The sequence below is a fragment of the Ranitomeya variabilis genome, chromosome 4 (assembly GCF_051348905.1).
Source record: "Ranitomeya variabilis isolate aRanVar5 chromosome 4, aRanVar5.hap1, whole genome shotgun sequence".
Lineage (NCBI taxonomy): Eukaryota > Metazoa > Chordata > Amphibia > Anura > Dendrobatidae > Ranitomeya > Ranitomeya variabilis.
In genome coordinates, this window is record NC_135235.1 from 774,088,567 (window position 1) to 774,102,445 (window position 13,879).

The following is a 13,879-nucleotide window of genomic DNA, read 5'->3' on the forward strand; positions in this document are numbered from 1 at the left end:
CCACAACGATTGGCAAAGGACCAATCCATAAGACTCAGAGCGGCGCCAGAGTCAACATAGGCGTCCGTGGCAATGGATGACAAAGAGCAAATCAGGGTTACAGACAAAATAAACTTAGACTGAATGGTGCCAATGGAAACAGACTTATCAAGCTTCTTTGTACGCCTAGAGCATGCCGATATAACATGAGTAGAATCCCCACATATAATGACGGTGAGTTCAGATGAAACAACAAACGCAGCAGGAAAATAGTCTTAGCAAATTTGAGGTCCGCTTACTAGATAGCAGAAGACAGATAGTATACTTTCATGGTCAGCAGAAAAACACTAACAAAACACCATCCAGAGATTACCTTAAACTCTGGCATTAACTCATAACGCCAGAGTAGCAATCCCTGATCAACGAGAGCTTTCCAGACACAGTAACAAAACTTCAGCTGTGAACTGGAACAAATAGGCAAAACAAAACATGGACAAAAGTCCAACTTATCTAGTAGTTGTCTAGAAGCAGGAACAAGCACTGAGAGGCATCAGATAACATTGTTGACCGGCAAGAAACCACCAGAGAAATGAGCTTAAATAGCGACACCCACTACTGATGGAATCAGGTGAAACAGGAAAGAGGATGACAAGTCCAATTCCACAAGCGGCCACCGGGGGAGCCCAGAATCCAAATTCACAACAGCCGTGGTATCGCGACTTGGCGCAAACACCCGTGAGACTGCTGTTTGTCTGAAGAGGTGGGTGTGCTCGCTTTTGGTCGACGACATTGCTACTGGGTCCCTCATAGTACAATAAAGTGTCTCTGGCGGTGGTGGTGCGCACCCAACGTCAGACACACTGTTGTAACATGAGGGGCCCTGGGCCTGTACCGCCGGCCACAAGAGAGTTCACCCACCCCCAGGTCAAACATTGCTCTACCACTTCCACAGTTATCTCTCACACTTCCACCAATGTTTAGTCTGTGCGCTGACATCCTTCCATACCTGCCACTGACAATACCATTGTGTTGACATGTATGATGGTACTTAACATAGTCAGGGGCAGTGTCCTCTATTTACCACAGTAAATACTTTGCGCTAAATTAGTAGGTCTGAAACAACGCAGAGGATCCCACCCCTGAACCTAACGATTGCACCCTTTAGTGTTTTTGTTTTGTTTTAATGCGAGACATTCACATTTATTTGTTGTTTTTGACTACTAACTGGCAGACACTCATTACAATCGGCCTCCACTGACCAGACCACTGCTGCCCGTGTACCCCTGGAACCAATTATAAAGTGCCTACAGCCCGCCCATTTTATTATGTTAGGCCTTCGAAGCCTGTCTGCGGTCCCTCCTTCCACTAGGCCTCCACTGACCAGACCACTGCTGCCTGTGTACCCCTGGAACCAATTATAAAGTGCCTACAGCCAGCCCATTTTATTATGTTAGGCCTTCGAAGCCTGTCTGCGGTCCCTCCTTCCACTAGGCCTCCACTGACCAGACCACTGCTTCCCGTGTACCCCTGGAACCTATTTTACAGTGCCTACAGCCAGCCCATTTTATTATGTTAGGCCTTCGAAGCCTGTCTGCGGTCCCTCCTTCCACTAGGCCTCCACTGACCAGACCACTGCTGCCCGTGTAGCCCTGGAACCAATTATAAAGTGCTTACAGCCAGCCCATTTTATTATGTTAGGCCTTCGAAGCCTGTCTGTGGTCCCTCCTTCCACTAGGCCTCCACTGACCAGACCACTGCTGCCCGTGTACCCCTGGAACCTATTTTACAGTGCCTACAGCCAGCCCATTTTATTATGTTAGGCCTTCGAAGCCTGTCTGCGGTCCCTCCTTCCACTAGGCCTCCACTGACCAGACCACTGCTGCCCGTGTACCCCTGGAACCAATTATAAAGTGCCTACAGCCAGCCCATTTTATTATGTTAGGCCTTCGAAGCCTGTCTGCGGTCCCTCCTTCCACTAGGCCTCCACTGACCAGACCACTGCTGCCCGTGTACCCCTGGAACCTATTTTACAGTGCCTACAGCCAGCCCATTTTATTATGTTAGGCCTTCGAAGCCTGTCTGCGGTCCCTCCTTCCACTAGGCCTCCACTGACCAGACCACTGCTGCCCGTGTAGCCCTGGAACCAATTATAAAGTGCTTACAGCCAGCCCATTTTATTATGTTAGGCCTTCGAAGCCTGTCTGCGGTCCCTCCTTCCACTAGGCCTCCACTGACCAGACCACTGCTGCCCGTGTACCCCTGGAACCTATTTTACAGTGCCTACAGCCAGCCCATTTTATTATGTTAGGCCTTCGAAGCCTGTCTGCGGTCCCTCCTTCCACTAGGCCTCCACTGACCAGACCACTGCTGCCCGTGTACCCCTGGAACCAATTATAAAGTGCCTACAGCCAGCCCATTTTATTATGTTAGGCCTTCGAAGCCTGTCTGCGGTCCCTCCTTCCACTAGGCCTCCACTGACCAGACCACTGCTGCCCGTGTACCCCTGGAACCTATTTTACAGTGCCTACAGCCAGCCCATTTTATTATGTTAGGCCTTCGAAGCCTGTCTGCGGTCCCTCCTTCCACTAGGCCTCCACTAACCAGACCACTGCTGCCCGTGTACCCCTGGAACCAATTATAAAGTGCCTACAGCCAGCCCATTTTATTATGTTAGGCCTTCGAAGCCTGTCTGCGGTCCCTCCTTCCACTAGGCCTCCACTGACCAGACCACTGCTGCCCGTGTACCCCTGGAACCTATTTTACAGTGCCTACAGCCAGCCCATTTTATTATGTTAGGCCTTCGAAGCCTGTCTGCGGTCCCTCCTTCCACTAGGCCTCCACTGACCAGACCACTGCTGCCCGTGTACCCCTGGAATCAATTATAAAGTGCCTACAGCCAGCCCATTTTATTATGTTAGGCCTTCGAAGCCTGTCTGCGGTCCCTCCTTCCACTAGGCCTCCACTGACCAGACCACTGCTGCCCGTGTACCCCTGGAACCTATTTTACAGTGCCTACAGCCAGCCCATTTTATTATGTTAGGCCTTCGAAGCCTGTCTGCGGTCCCTCCTTCCACTAGGCCTCCACTGATCAGACCACTGCTGCCCGTGTACCCCTGGAACCAATTATAAAGTGCCTACAGATAGCCCATTTTATTATGTTAGGCCTTCGAAGCCTGTCTGCGGTCCCTCCTTCCACTAGGCCTCCACTGACCAGACCACTGCTGCCCGTGTACCCCTGGAACCTATTTTACAGTGCCTACAGCCAGCCCATTTTATTATGTTAGGCCTTCGAAGCCTGTCTGCGGTCCCTCCTTTCACTAGGCCTCCACTGACCAGACCACTGCTGCCCGTGTACCCCTGGAACCAATTATAAAGTGCCTACAGCCAGCCCATTTTATTATGTTAGGCCTTCGAAGCCTGCCTGCGGTCTCTCCTTCCACTAGGCCTCCACTGACCAGACCACTGCTGCCCGTGTACCCCTGGAACCTATTTTACAGTGCCTACAGCCAGCCCATTTTATTATGTTAGGCCTTCGAAGCCTGTCTGCGGTCCCTCCTTCCACTAGGCCTCCACTGACCAGACCACTGCTGCCCGTGTACCCCTGGAACCTATTTTACAGTGCCTACAGCCAGCCCATTTTATTATGTTAGGCCTTCGAAGCCTGTCTGCGGTCCCTCCTTCCACTAGGCCTCCACTGACCAGACCACTGCTGCCCGTGTACCCCTGGAACCAATTATAAAGTGCCTACAGCCAGCCCATTTTATTATGTTAGGCCTTCGAAGCCTGTCTGCGGTCCCTCCTTCCACTAGGCCTCCACTGACCAGACCACTGCTGCCCATGTACCCCTGGAACCTATTTTACAGTGCCTACAGCCAGCCCATTTTATTATGTTAGGCCTTCGAAGCCTGTCTGCGGTCCCTCCTTCCACTAGGCCTCCACTGACCAGACCACTGCTGCCCGTGTACCCCTGGAACCAATTATAAAGTGCCTACAGCCAGCCCATTTTATTATGTTAGGCCTTCAAAGCCTGTCTGCGGTCCCTCCTTCCACTAGGCCTCCACTGACCAGACCACTGCTGCCCGTGTACCCCTGGAACCAATTATAAAGTGCCTACAGCCAGCCCATTTTATTATGTTAGGCCTTCGAAGCCTGTCTGCGGTCCCTCCTTCCACTAGGCCTCCACTGACCAGACCACTGCTGCCCGTGTACCCCTGGAACCTATTTTACAGTGCCTACAGCCAGCCCATTTTATTATGTTAGGCCTTCGAAGCCTGTCTGCGGTCCCTCCTTCCACTAGGCCTCCACTGACCAGACCACTGCTGCCCGTGTACCCCTGGAACCTATTTTACAGTGCCTACAGCCAGCCCATTTTATTATGTTAGGCCTTCGAAGCCTGTCTGCGGTCCCTCCTTCCACTAGGCCTCCACTGACCAGACCACTGCTGCCCGTGTACCCCTGGAACCAATTATAAAGTGCCTACAGCCAGCCCATTTTATTATGTTAGGCCTTCGAAGCCTGTCTGCGGTCCCTCCTTCCACTAGGCCTCCACTGATCAGACCACTGCTGCCCGTGTACCCCTGGAACCAATTATAAAGTGCCTACAGATAGCCCATTTTATTATGTTAGGCCTTCGAAGCCTGTCTGCGGTCCCTCCTTCCACTAGGCCTCCACTGACCAGACCACTGCTGCCCGTGTACCCCTGGAACCTATTTTACAGTGCCTACAGCCAGCCCATTTTATTATGTTAGGCCTTCGAAGCCTGTCTGCGGTCCCTCCTTTCACTAGGCCTCCACTGACCAGACCACTGCTGCCCGTGTACCCCTGGAACCAATTATAAAGTGCCTACAGCCAGCCCATTTTATTATGTTAGGCCTTCGAAGCCTGCCTGCGGTCTCTCCTTCCACTAGGCCTCCACTGACCAGACCACTGCTGCCCGTGTACCCCTGGAACCTATTTTACAGTGCCTACAGCCAGCCCATTTTATTATGTTAGGCCTTCGAAGCCTGTCTGCGGTCCCTCCTTCCACTAGGCCTCCACTGACCAGACCACTGCTGCCCGTGTACCCCTGGAACCTATTTTACAGTGCCTACAGCCAGCCCATTTTATTATGTTAGGCCTTCGAAGCCTGTCTGCGGTCCCTCCTTCCACTAGGCCTCCACTGACCAGACCACTGCTGCCCGTGTACCCCTGGAACCAATTATAAAGTGCCTACAGCCAGCCCATTTTATTATGTTAGGCCTTCGAAGCCTGTCTGCGGTCCCTCCTTCCACTAGGCCTCCACTGACCAGACCACTGCTGCCCATGTACCCCTGGAACCTATTTTACAGTGCCTACAGCCAGCCCATTTTATTATGTTAGGCCTTCGAAGCCTGTCTGCGGTCCCTCCTTCCACTAGGCCTCCACTGACCAGACCACTGCTGCCCGTGTACCCCTGGAACCAATTATAAAGTGCCTACAGCCAGCCCATTTTATTATGTTAGGCCTTCAAAGCCTGTCTGCGGTCCCTCCTTCCACTAGGCCTCCACTGACCAGACCACTGCTGCCCGTGTACCCCTGGAACCAATTATAAAGTGCCTACAGCCAGCCCATTTTATTATGTTAGGCCTTCGAAGCCTGTCTGCGGTCCCTCCTTCCACTAGGCCTCCACTGACCAGACCACTGCTGCCCGTGTACCCCTGGAACCTATTTTACAGTGCCTACAGCCAGCCCATTTTATTATGTTAGGCCTTCGAAGCCTGTCTGCGGTCCCTCCTTCCACTAGGCCTCCACTGACCAGACCACTGCTGCCCGTGTACCCCTGGAACCTATTTTACAGTGCCTACAGCCAGCCCATTTTATTATGTTAGGCCTTCGAAGCCTGTCTGCGGTCCCTCCTTCCACTAGGCCTCCACTGACCAGACCACTGCTGCCCGTGTACCCCTGGAACCAATTATAAAGTGCCTACAGCCAGCCCATTTTATTATGTTAGGCCTTCGAAGCCTGTCTGCGGTCCCTCCTGTAGTATTGATCCATGTTTGGGAACCACACTTTTTCTCTGAGTAATTTCTTTGTGCCAACAATTCCCAGATGACCTTCATGCGCTATCTGTATTACTAAGCTGCGCAGAGTCTTAGGTACAACCAATTTGGTACCTCGAAGGATGAGGCATTCCTCAGTGACAGATAGTTCATACCGTACACTTGAGAATAGTTTTAATTCTGTCAGATCAATCTCAGGATCGGGAAATTTTTCTCTTTGAATTTCATGCCACCTTCGATTTCGGATGATTTGTATTAAAGCACGTAGTGTCTTGTCACTTGTTGTGGCGTTCACAAAGTGATCAATGGAAAGAGCTTTTGGTACTGCATGGGCTGTAATGAAGCATATGTATTCTTCAATGGCGGAATGCTCAGGTAGATCATCAGTCATCGGATGTCTTGACAGATAGTCAGCGGGATTGCTGAATTTTCCAGGCTTGTGGACAATTTTGTAGTTGTAGTCCTGTAGACGTAGACCCCACCGTTCTATGCGTGCAGGCATTTTAGCTCTGGGATTTCCAAAGATCGTAAGGAGTGCTTGATGATCTGTGACAACAGTGAAGGGAGCTCCATACAGAAATAAGTGAAAATGTTCGCATCCCCAGACAACTGCCAAGCTTTCTTTTTCAGGTTGTGAATATTTCCGTTCCGTGCTTGTTAAGCTTTTACTTGCATAAGAAATAATCTGAGGATTTTGATTGTTATCTTTATATTGTGCTAAGATGGCACCCAGCCCCACGGGACTGGCGTCCACAATTAGCTCAGTTTGGAGAGCTGGATCAAAATAGGCCATTGTGGTTGTTGAGCAAAGTTCAGTTTTAATTGTTTCAAATGCATTTTGACAGTCTGGAGACCATTGAAAAACACAACTCTGTTTTGTAAGTTCCCTTAATGGACTGTTAATTGTTGAGAAGTTTGGAATGTATCTAGCACAATAACTGGCCATTCCAAGAAACGAGCGTACTTCACTGGCATCTTGTGGAATTGAGGCTGATTTAATGGATTCCACTTTCTTGGGATCAGGTTGTACCCCTTTTGCCGAAAAAATATGACCGTAAAACTCTAATGAATTTTTATCAAATTCACATTTTTCCTTGTTTAAGGTGAGTCCAGCAGAGAGGAGGCATTCAAAGACGGCATATAGAGCACGATTGTGTTCAGCTTGAGTTTTGCCAAACACCAGTATGTCATCACTGTAATTAAAGGCATTTGGAATGTTCTGAATAACGCCCCTTATTGCATCCTGAAAAATTTCCGCTGCAGAGCAGACCCCAAAAGTCAATCTTTTATATCTTCTGAGGCCCACATGTGTGGAAAATGTTGTCAAATACCTGGATTCTGGACTCAGCTCTAACTGGTGATAGCCCTTATTGAGATCGAGTTTTGAAAAGACGGTCGCTCCATTTAACACATGAATGATGTCATCAATTGTGGGTGAGATATGTCTTTCTCTCTGAATGGCAGTGTTGGGTAGGCGCATGTCAACACACAATCTCACCTGGTCAGGAGCCTTTGGTTTAGGAACTACCACCAGTGGTGAGACCCAGGGAGTGGGCCCAGTAACGGTTTCGATAACGTCCTCGTCCATGAGGAATTGGAGTTCTTTTTCTACTTTCCTTCTCAGGTGAAATGGAATGCGCCTATGTGACTGGGCCACTGGGCGAACACTATCGTCCACATGAAGATGTACTTGAGAGTCTTTTAGTTTCCCCAAGCCACTAAATAGGGAGGGAAAATTACTCACCATGGTTTGTATATCCATGTCCGCAGGATCAGTTATGGTATGGATAATTTGGATGAGACCTAGCTTCAAGGCAGTGTGATAGCTGAGAAGACAGCCTCCTGATCCTTGTAACGCATGAAAGGTAGTTTTCTGCTTATTGTCTTTATAGCTCAGTTCAACATCAAACTGCCCTCTGGTAGTTAGAGGTATTTTAGATCCATATGGGAAGATTTTAGTATGTACTTGCTGCAAAACTGGCTTTGTCTTCAATTGCTCATAGGTAGTGCTGTCTATGATGTCCACTGACGCTCCCGTATCTATTGTAAACGTGATATTGGTGTCGCAGATTGGGAGTGTGATACAGGGGGACTGTACAGAGCCAGTGGCAGAGGTGGTGAACACGTAGTTTTCTGCTCCAGATGCTTCTTCTGTATCCCGATTTACCATTTTTACATCTGCAGGCCGTGTCATAGGCAGAGAAGGCTTGTATTGTGCTGATCTGCAGACAGCTGCCAAATGGTTCCCTTTTCCACACTTATTGCATGTCTGTCCTATAGCTGGACATCTGTCCAGGCGGTGAGGGAACTCCTGTCCACATCTATAGCATTTTTTCTGTTTCGGGGTTTGCTTGTCTTGTGTATTTTTATGCACGAGATTATGTACCTGTGACTTTTCCCCATTCTCCATTGTAGTAGCCTGATGATCTGCTATTTCCGTAGCACGGGCTATTTTGAGTAATTCATGTAAAGAGAGATCTTGCTGCAGAGCTTTGCGCCTTATTTTGTTAGATGAGCAGGTGACGATTACCTGAGTTAGGATTTCATCATCTATATCTGTGAATGCACATCCATGTGCCAGCTCCCTCAGTCGTGTGACATAGGTGTCTATGGATTCTTCGGGAAGCTGCTTAGCAATTCTGAATTTGTATCTCTCATATCTGATGTTTTGTTTGGGATTGAAGTAATCAGTGAGAGCTTTGCTGCAATCGCTGTATGTATCTGTCTCAGATGCAGGTAATGTGCAGTAGATATCATAGACTCCTGTGCCTGCACAATGTAAAAGTAATGCTTTCTTTCTTTTCTCCTCTTTTATATCTATGGCTTCTAGAAAGTTCTCAAATCTGCTCAACCATTTTCTCCAGTTATGGGAGAGATTAGTGACATCAGTCATATCAAACTGTGGGAAACTGTGTAAGTATTCAGCCATGATGAAGTTTTTCAGTGATGCAGCCGTGTGGATCAGTAAAATAGGGATTAGTACTCACTGCAGCAGAAGATTTTTCATCCCATCCTCGTCGCCAGTTGTAGTGTCCACACTTTGTAAGTAATCCACACTAGTAAATCTTCATTATCTTTATTTCTCTTTAGCACGTTGCATAAGCTTGTCTCTGCATGCATGACAAAGTGAAAGTAACTTCTCCCCCTCCTCTCTGTAACTACCCACAATTCTCTACATCTCATCTTTCTTAAAGAGACAAGGTACAAGATTTAATTAATGCATATTACACCTCCTTCCACTAGGCCTCCACTGACCAGACCACTGCTGCCCGTGTACCCCTGGAACCTATTTTACAGTGCCTACAGCCAGCCCATTTTATTATGTTAGGCCTTCGAAGCCTGTCTGCGGTCCCTCCTTCCACTAGGCCTCCACTGACCAGACCACTGCTGCCCGTGTACCCCTGGAACCTATTTTACAGTGCATAGAGCCAATTTTTTTATTTTATTTAATATTAATAAAGCCATGATGGACTACGCTGTACCACGCTATGAGCTACCCAGTTGACAATTCTTTTGCGAGAAAAGCCATCCCACCCCTCCACCAGCATGTTAAAGACCGCATTGTCCTTGCATTCTGTCAATCTGTGAGTCCAAAGGTACACCTGACAACAGACACATGGACCTGTAGGCATGGCCACGAAAGGTTACGTGTCCTTTATGGCGCAATGGGTTAATGTATTGGATGCATGGTCCACACAGGGGACAGCCTGGTAAGTCTGTCTGCAGTCCCTAATTCAAGTTGTCCTCAAATGAATAAATCTGAGCTTCAACCTTCTGGCTCTCATTAATCTTTTTTTTTAAAAAAAAAAAAAATTGGTGTTTAGGGCCTACTAACGGTGTCTGCCCCTGCCTGGTGTTTGTCCTCAACTGAATACAGCTGAGCTTCTACCTTCTGGCTCTCACTAAGTGCTGTTTTTAAAAAAAAAAATGGTGTTTAGGGCCTACTAACGGTGTCTGCCCCTGCCTGGTGTTTGTCCTCAACTGAATACAGCTGAGCTTCTACCTTCTGGCTCTCATTAAGTGCTGTTTTTAAAAAAAAAGAAATGGTGTTTAGGGCCTACTAACGGTGTCTGCCCCTGCCTGGTGTTTGTCCTCAACTGAATACAGCTGAGCTTCTACCTTCTGGCTCTCATTAAGTGCTGTTTTTTTTTTAAAAAAAATGGTGTTTAGGGCCTACTAACGGTGTCTGCCCCTGCCTGGTGTTTGTCCTCAACTGAATACAGCTGAGCTTCAACCTTCTGGCTCTCATTAATCTTTTTTTTTTTTTTAAAATTGGTGTTTAGGGCCTACTAACGGTGTCTGCCCCTCCCTGGTGTTGCCCTCAACTGAATACAGCTGAGCTTCTACCTTCTGGCTTTCGGCCTATAGTATCAGATATTAAACTGCATTTGGCCTTCAACTTTGGTTACGGCCTACTAACGGTGTCTGCCCCTCCCTGGTGTTGCCCTCAACTGAATACAGCTGAGCTTCAACCTTCTGGCTCTCATTAAGTGCTGTGTTTTTAAAAATTGGTGGTTAGGGCCTACTAACGGTGTCTGCCCCTGCCTGGTGTTTGTCCTCAGCTGAATACAGCTGAGCTTCTACCTTCTGGCTCTTATTAAGCTTCTTTTTTTTTTTTTTTTAATTGCTGTATGGGGCCTAATACCTCTGTTTGCTGCTCCCTGGTGTTTGTCCTCAACTGAATACAGCTGAGCTTCTACCTTCTGGCTTTTGGCCTATAGTATCAGATATTAAACTGCATTTGCCCTTCAACTTTGGTTACGGCCTACTAACGGTGTCTGCCCCTCCCTGGTGTTGCCCTCAACTGAATACAGCTGAGCTTCTACCTTCTGGCTTTCGGCCTATAGTATCAGATATTAAACTGCATTTGGCCTACTAGTGTGGTTGGGCCCTTGAAACAGTGTCTGCTGCTCTTGGGTTTGCTACTCCACTGAACAAAGCAATGCCGCCTGTTTAGTCCTGTTACCAATTTTGAACTGCATGTAGCCTACTTTATTCTTTGGCCCTATATCTGTTTCCTCCTCATCCTGCCCACTGCCCAGCCACTGCTAGATGAGTCTGCTGGTACATTGACCTAGACCACTACATTCCCCTTGCACTCTACACAGCCAGAATCTGACCCTGCTGAAAGTAAGGTTCCCCTTCCCGCATGTTATACCACCTTACACAGGGACAAAGAGGAAGGTGCAGATGAAAGTGCAGGTTCCTTCATCAGGTGGGGGGGGGGGCATACTCGTTGGCGACGTCACTGGCACAGGGCCCCTCAGAGTACGCAAAAGTGTCGCTGCTGGTGGGAGGCGCCCCCGCCATGCAAACACACCGCCGTACTTTGAGGGGCCCTGTGCCAGTGCCAATGCGAACGAGTGGGCCCCCCCTGCTTGCTCAGGATCACAGCACTTGCAACGTTGAAATACTTACCTCTCCCTGCTCCACCGCCGTGACGTAGTCCGCGTTTCCTGGGCCCACGAAAAACTTGAGCCAGCCCTACTTCCCCCACAACTTTTGCCAAATGACCCCCAATTTCCTATGCCCAACTATTATTATAAAGTTAATTAAGATTGACAAGCTTCAGAAACAAGAATGGATGTTTTTGGCATTAAAATGGGCACTGTAGGTGTTTTCCTGGCCTCCACTCACTGCCGACTATGCTTCCCCATTGACTTGCATTGGGTTTCGTGTTTCGGTCGATCCCGGACTTTTAGCGATAATCGGCCGACCGCACTCGACTCGACTCTGGACAAAGTCGGGTTTCACAAAACCCGACTCGATCTTAAAAAAATGAAAGTCGCTCAACCCTAATCATAACCTTTGCACTAACCCCAAGAACTCGTTCAGCATTATTCTCCTGATCCTCTTCCAAATCCACCTCAATTATGTTTTGAGACACGGAGTCCCCTCAAATTTTTTTTAAAGGGGATGCTTGGAAGGAAATATTGATCCTCCAGGCAATATGTAGTAGCAAACTTAACCGTCACAGGATTCAAAATATTAATCATTTTATAAGAACCCATGAATTTAGGAGCAAGGATCCTAGATGTGACCTTTAAGAGTAGATTTTTTGAGGCCAACCACCCATAGGTCAGGATCCTTCCTACGTTTGTGGTTAGCACATCTCTTGGCCCGATCAACAGCTACCGAAAGACCCCTTTTGACCTTCTTCCAGACCTTAATTAATCTGTAAGGGTACATTTCCACGGTCAGGATTGCATCAGGATTTGCTCAGGATTTGCCGCAGGTAAAATCTGCACCAAATCTGCACATGAGGTCACTGGCAGGTCACCTGCGTTTTTGATGCATTTTTTAATGCGTTTTTTCTGCATGCGTTTTGATGAGTTTTTTCATTGCCTGTGTTTATTTGTCACTTGAAATAAAGCTGATTGAAAAGTTGCCTTCTGGAACCCTAACCCAAACACACCCCTAACCCTAACCATAACCGCACCCCTAACTCTAACCCAAACACACCCCTAACCCTAATCCCAACCATAACCCTAACCGCACCCCTAACCCTAACACACCCCTAACTCTAACCCAAACACACCCCTAACCCTAATCATAACCCTAACCTCACCCCTAACCCTAACATACCCCTAACCCTAATCTCAACCCTAACCATAACCCTAACTGCACCCCTAACTCTTAACACACCCCTAACCCAAACACACCCCTAACCCTAATCCCAACCATAACCCTAACTGCACCCCTAACACACCCCTAACTCTAACCCAAACACACCCCTAACCCTAATCATAACCCTAACCTCACCCCTAACCCTAACACACCCCTTACCCTAATCTCAACCCTAACCATAACCCTAACTGCACCCCTAACTCTTAACACACCCCTAACCCAAACACACCCCTAACCCTAATCCCAACCATAACCCTAACTGCACCCCTAACCCTAACACACCCCTAACTCTAACCCAAACACACCCCTAATCCCATCCATAACCCTAACTGCACCCCTAACCCTAACACACCCCTAACCCTAACCCAAACACCCTCCTAACCCTAATCCCATCTCTAACCCTAACACACCCCTAACCTCAACCCTAACGGGAAAATGGAAATAAATACATTTTTTGAATTTTATTATTTGTCCCTAAGGGGGTGATGAAGGGGGGTTTCCCAAAATAATGAAGGTCCCACGACGAGTCCAGCTCTGCTACGTCTTAATGACTGACATCCAGATGTAGCAGAGCTTCTAGATGACCGCCGGAGATAACTCTCCAGAGATCAACTACATTCTAGCACTCACGGTCAGCTGACTGTGAGAACCAGCCTAGTGTGACCGGAGATAACCCTCGGTCACGTGCATGGCAGTTCTCGCGGTAAGCTAAGTTATCGTGAGACGCGGACTTCCGGCGGTGGGACAGGTAAGCCGGCATGTGAATTAGTAGACATGTGTGGTAAACTGCGTTAACGCAGTTACTACAAATGTGACTAATCAGATGCGATTTTACTGCATCTAATGATAGTCTATGGTCAATTTATGGCGTGGCGACGGAGCTGCATTGTAAACAGACATGCGAGTTCTGAAAAGACGCGCCGCATGTCCGTTTACGTGGATCTGCCGCCTACGTGTTTTAACGCATAGTGGAGACGGGATTTCCCCTTAAACTATGCTGTAACATCTGGATGCTGCGTGTTTGACGCTGCGGCTCTACGCAGCGTCAAACAGGCAGCGTTTCCTGACCGTGGTAACACACCCAAAGAGACTCCATCTTCCTCTGGCATGGAGGATTGCACCCCAGAAAAGTTCCCAAACAGTGGATGAAAAACCCTGCAACAAAAAAAGGCGAGGTCCCAGTAGCTGTAAAGGAACGGTCACTAAGAACAAACTCGGCAAGGCGCAGAAATTCCACCCAATCTTCCTATTTAGAA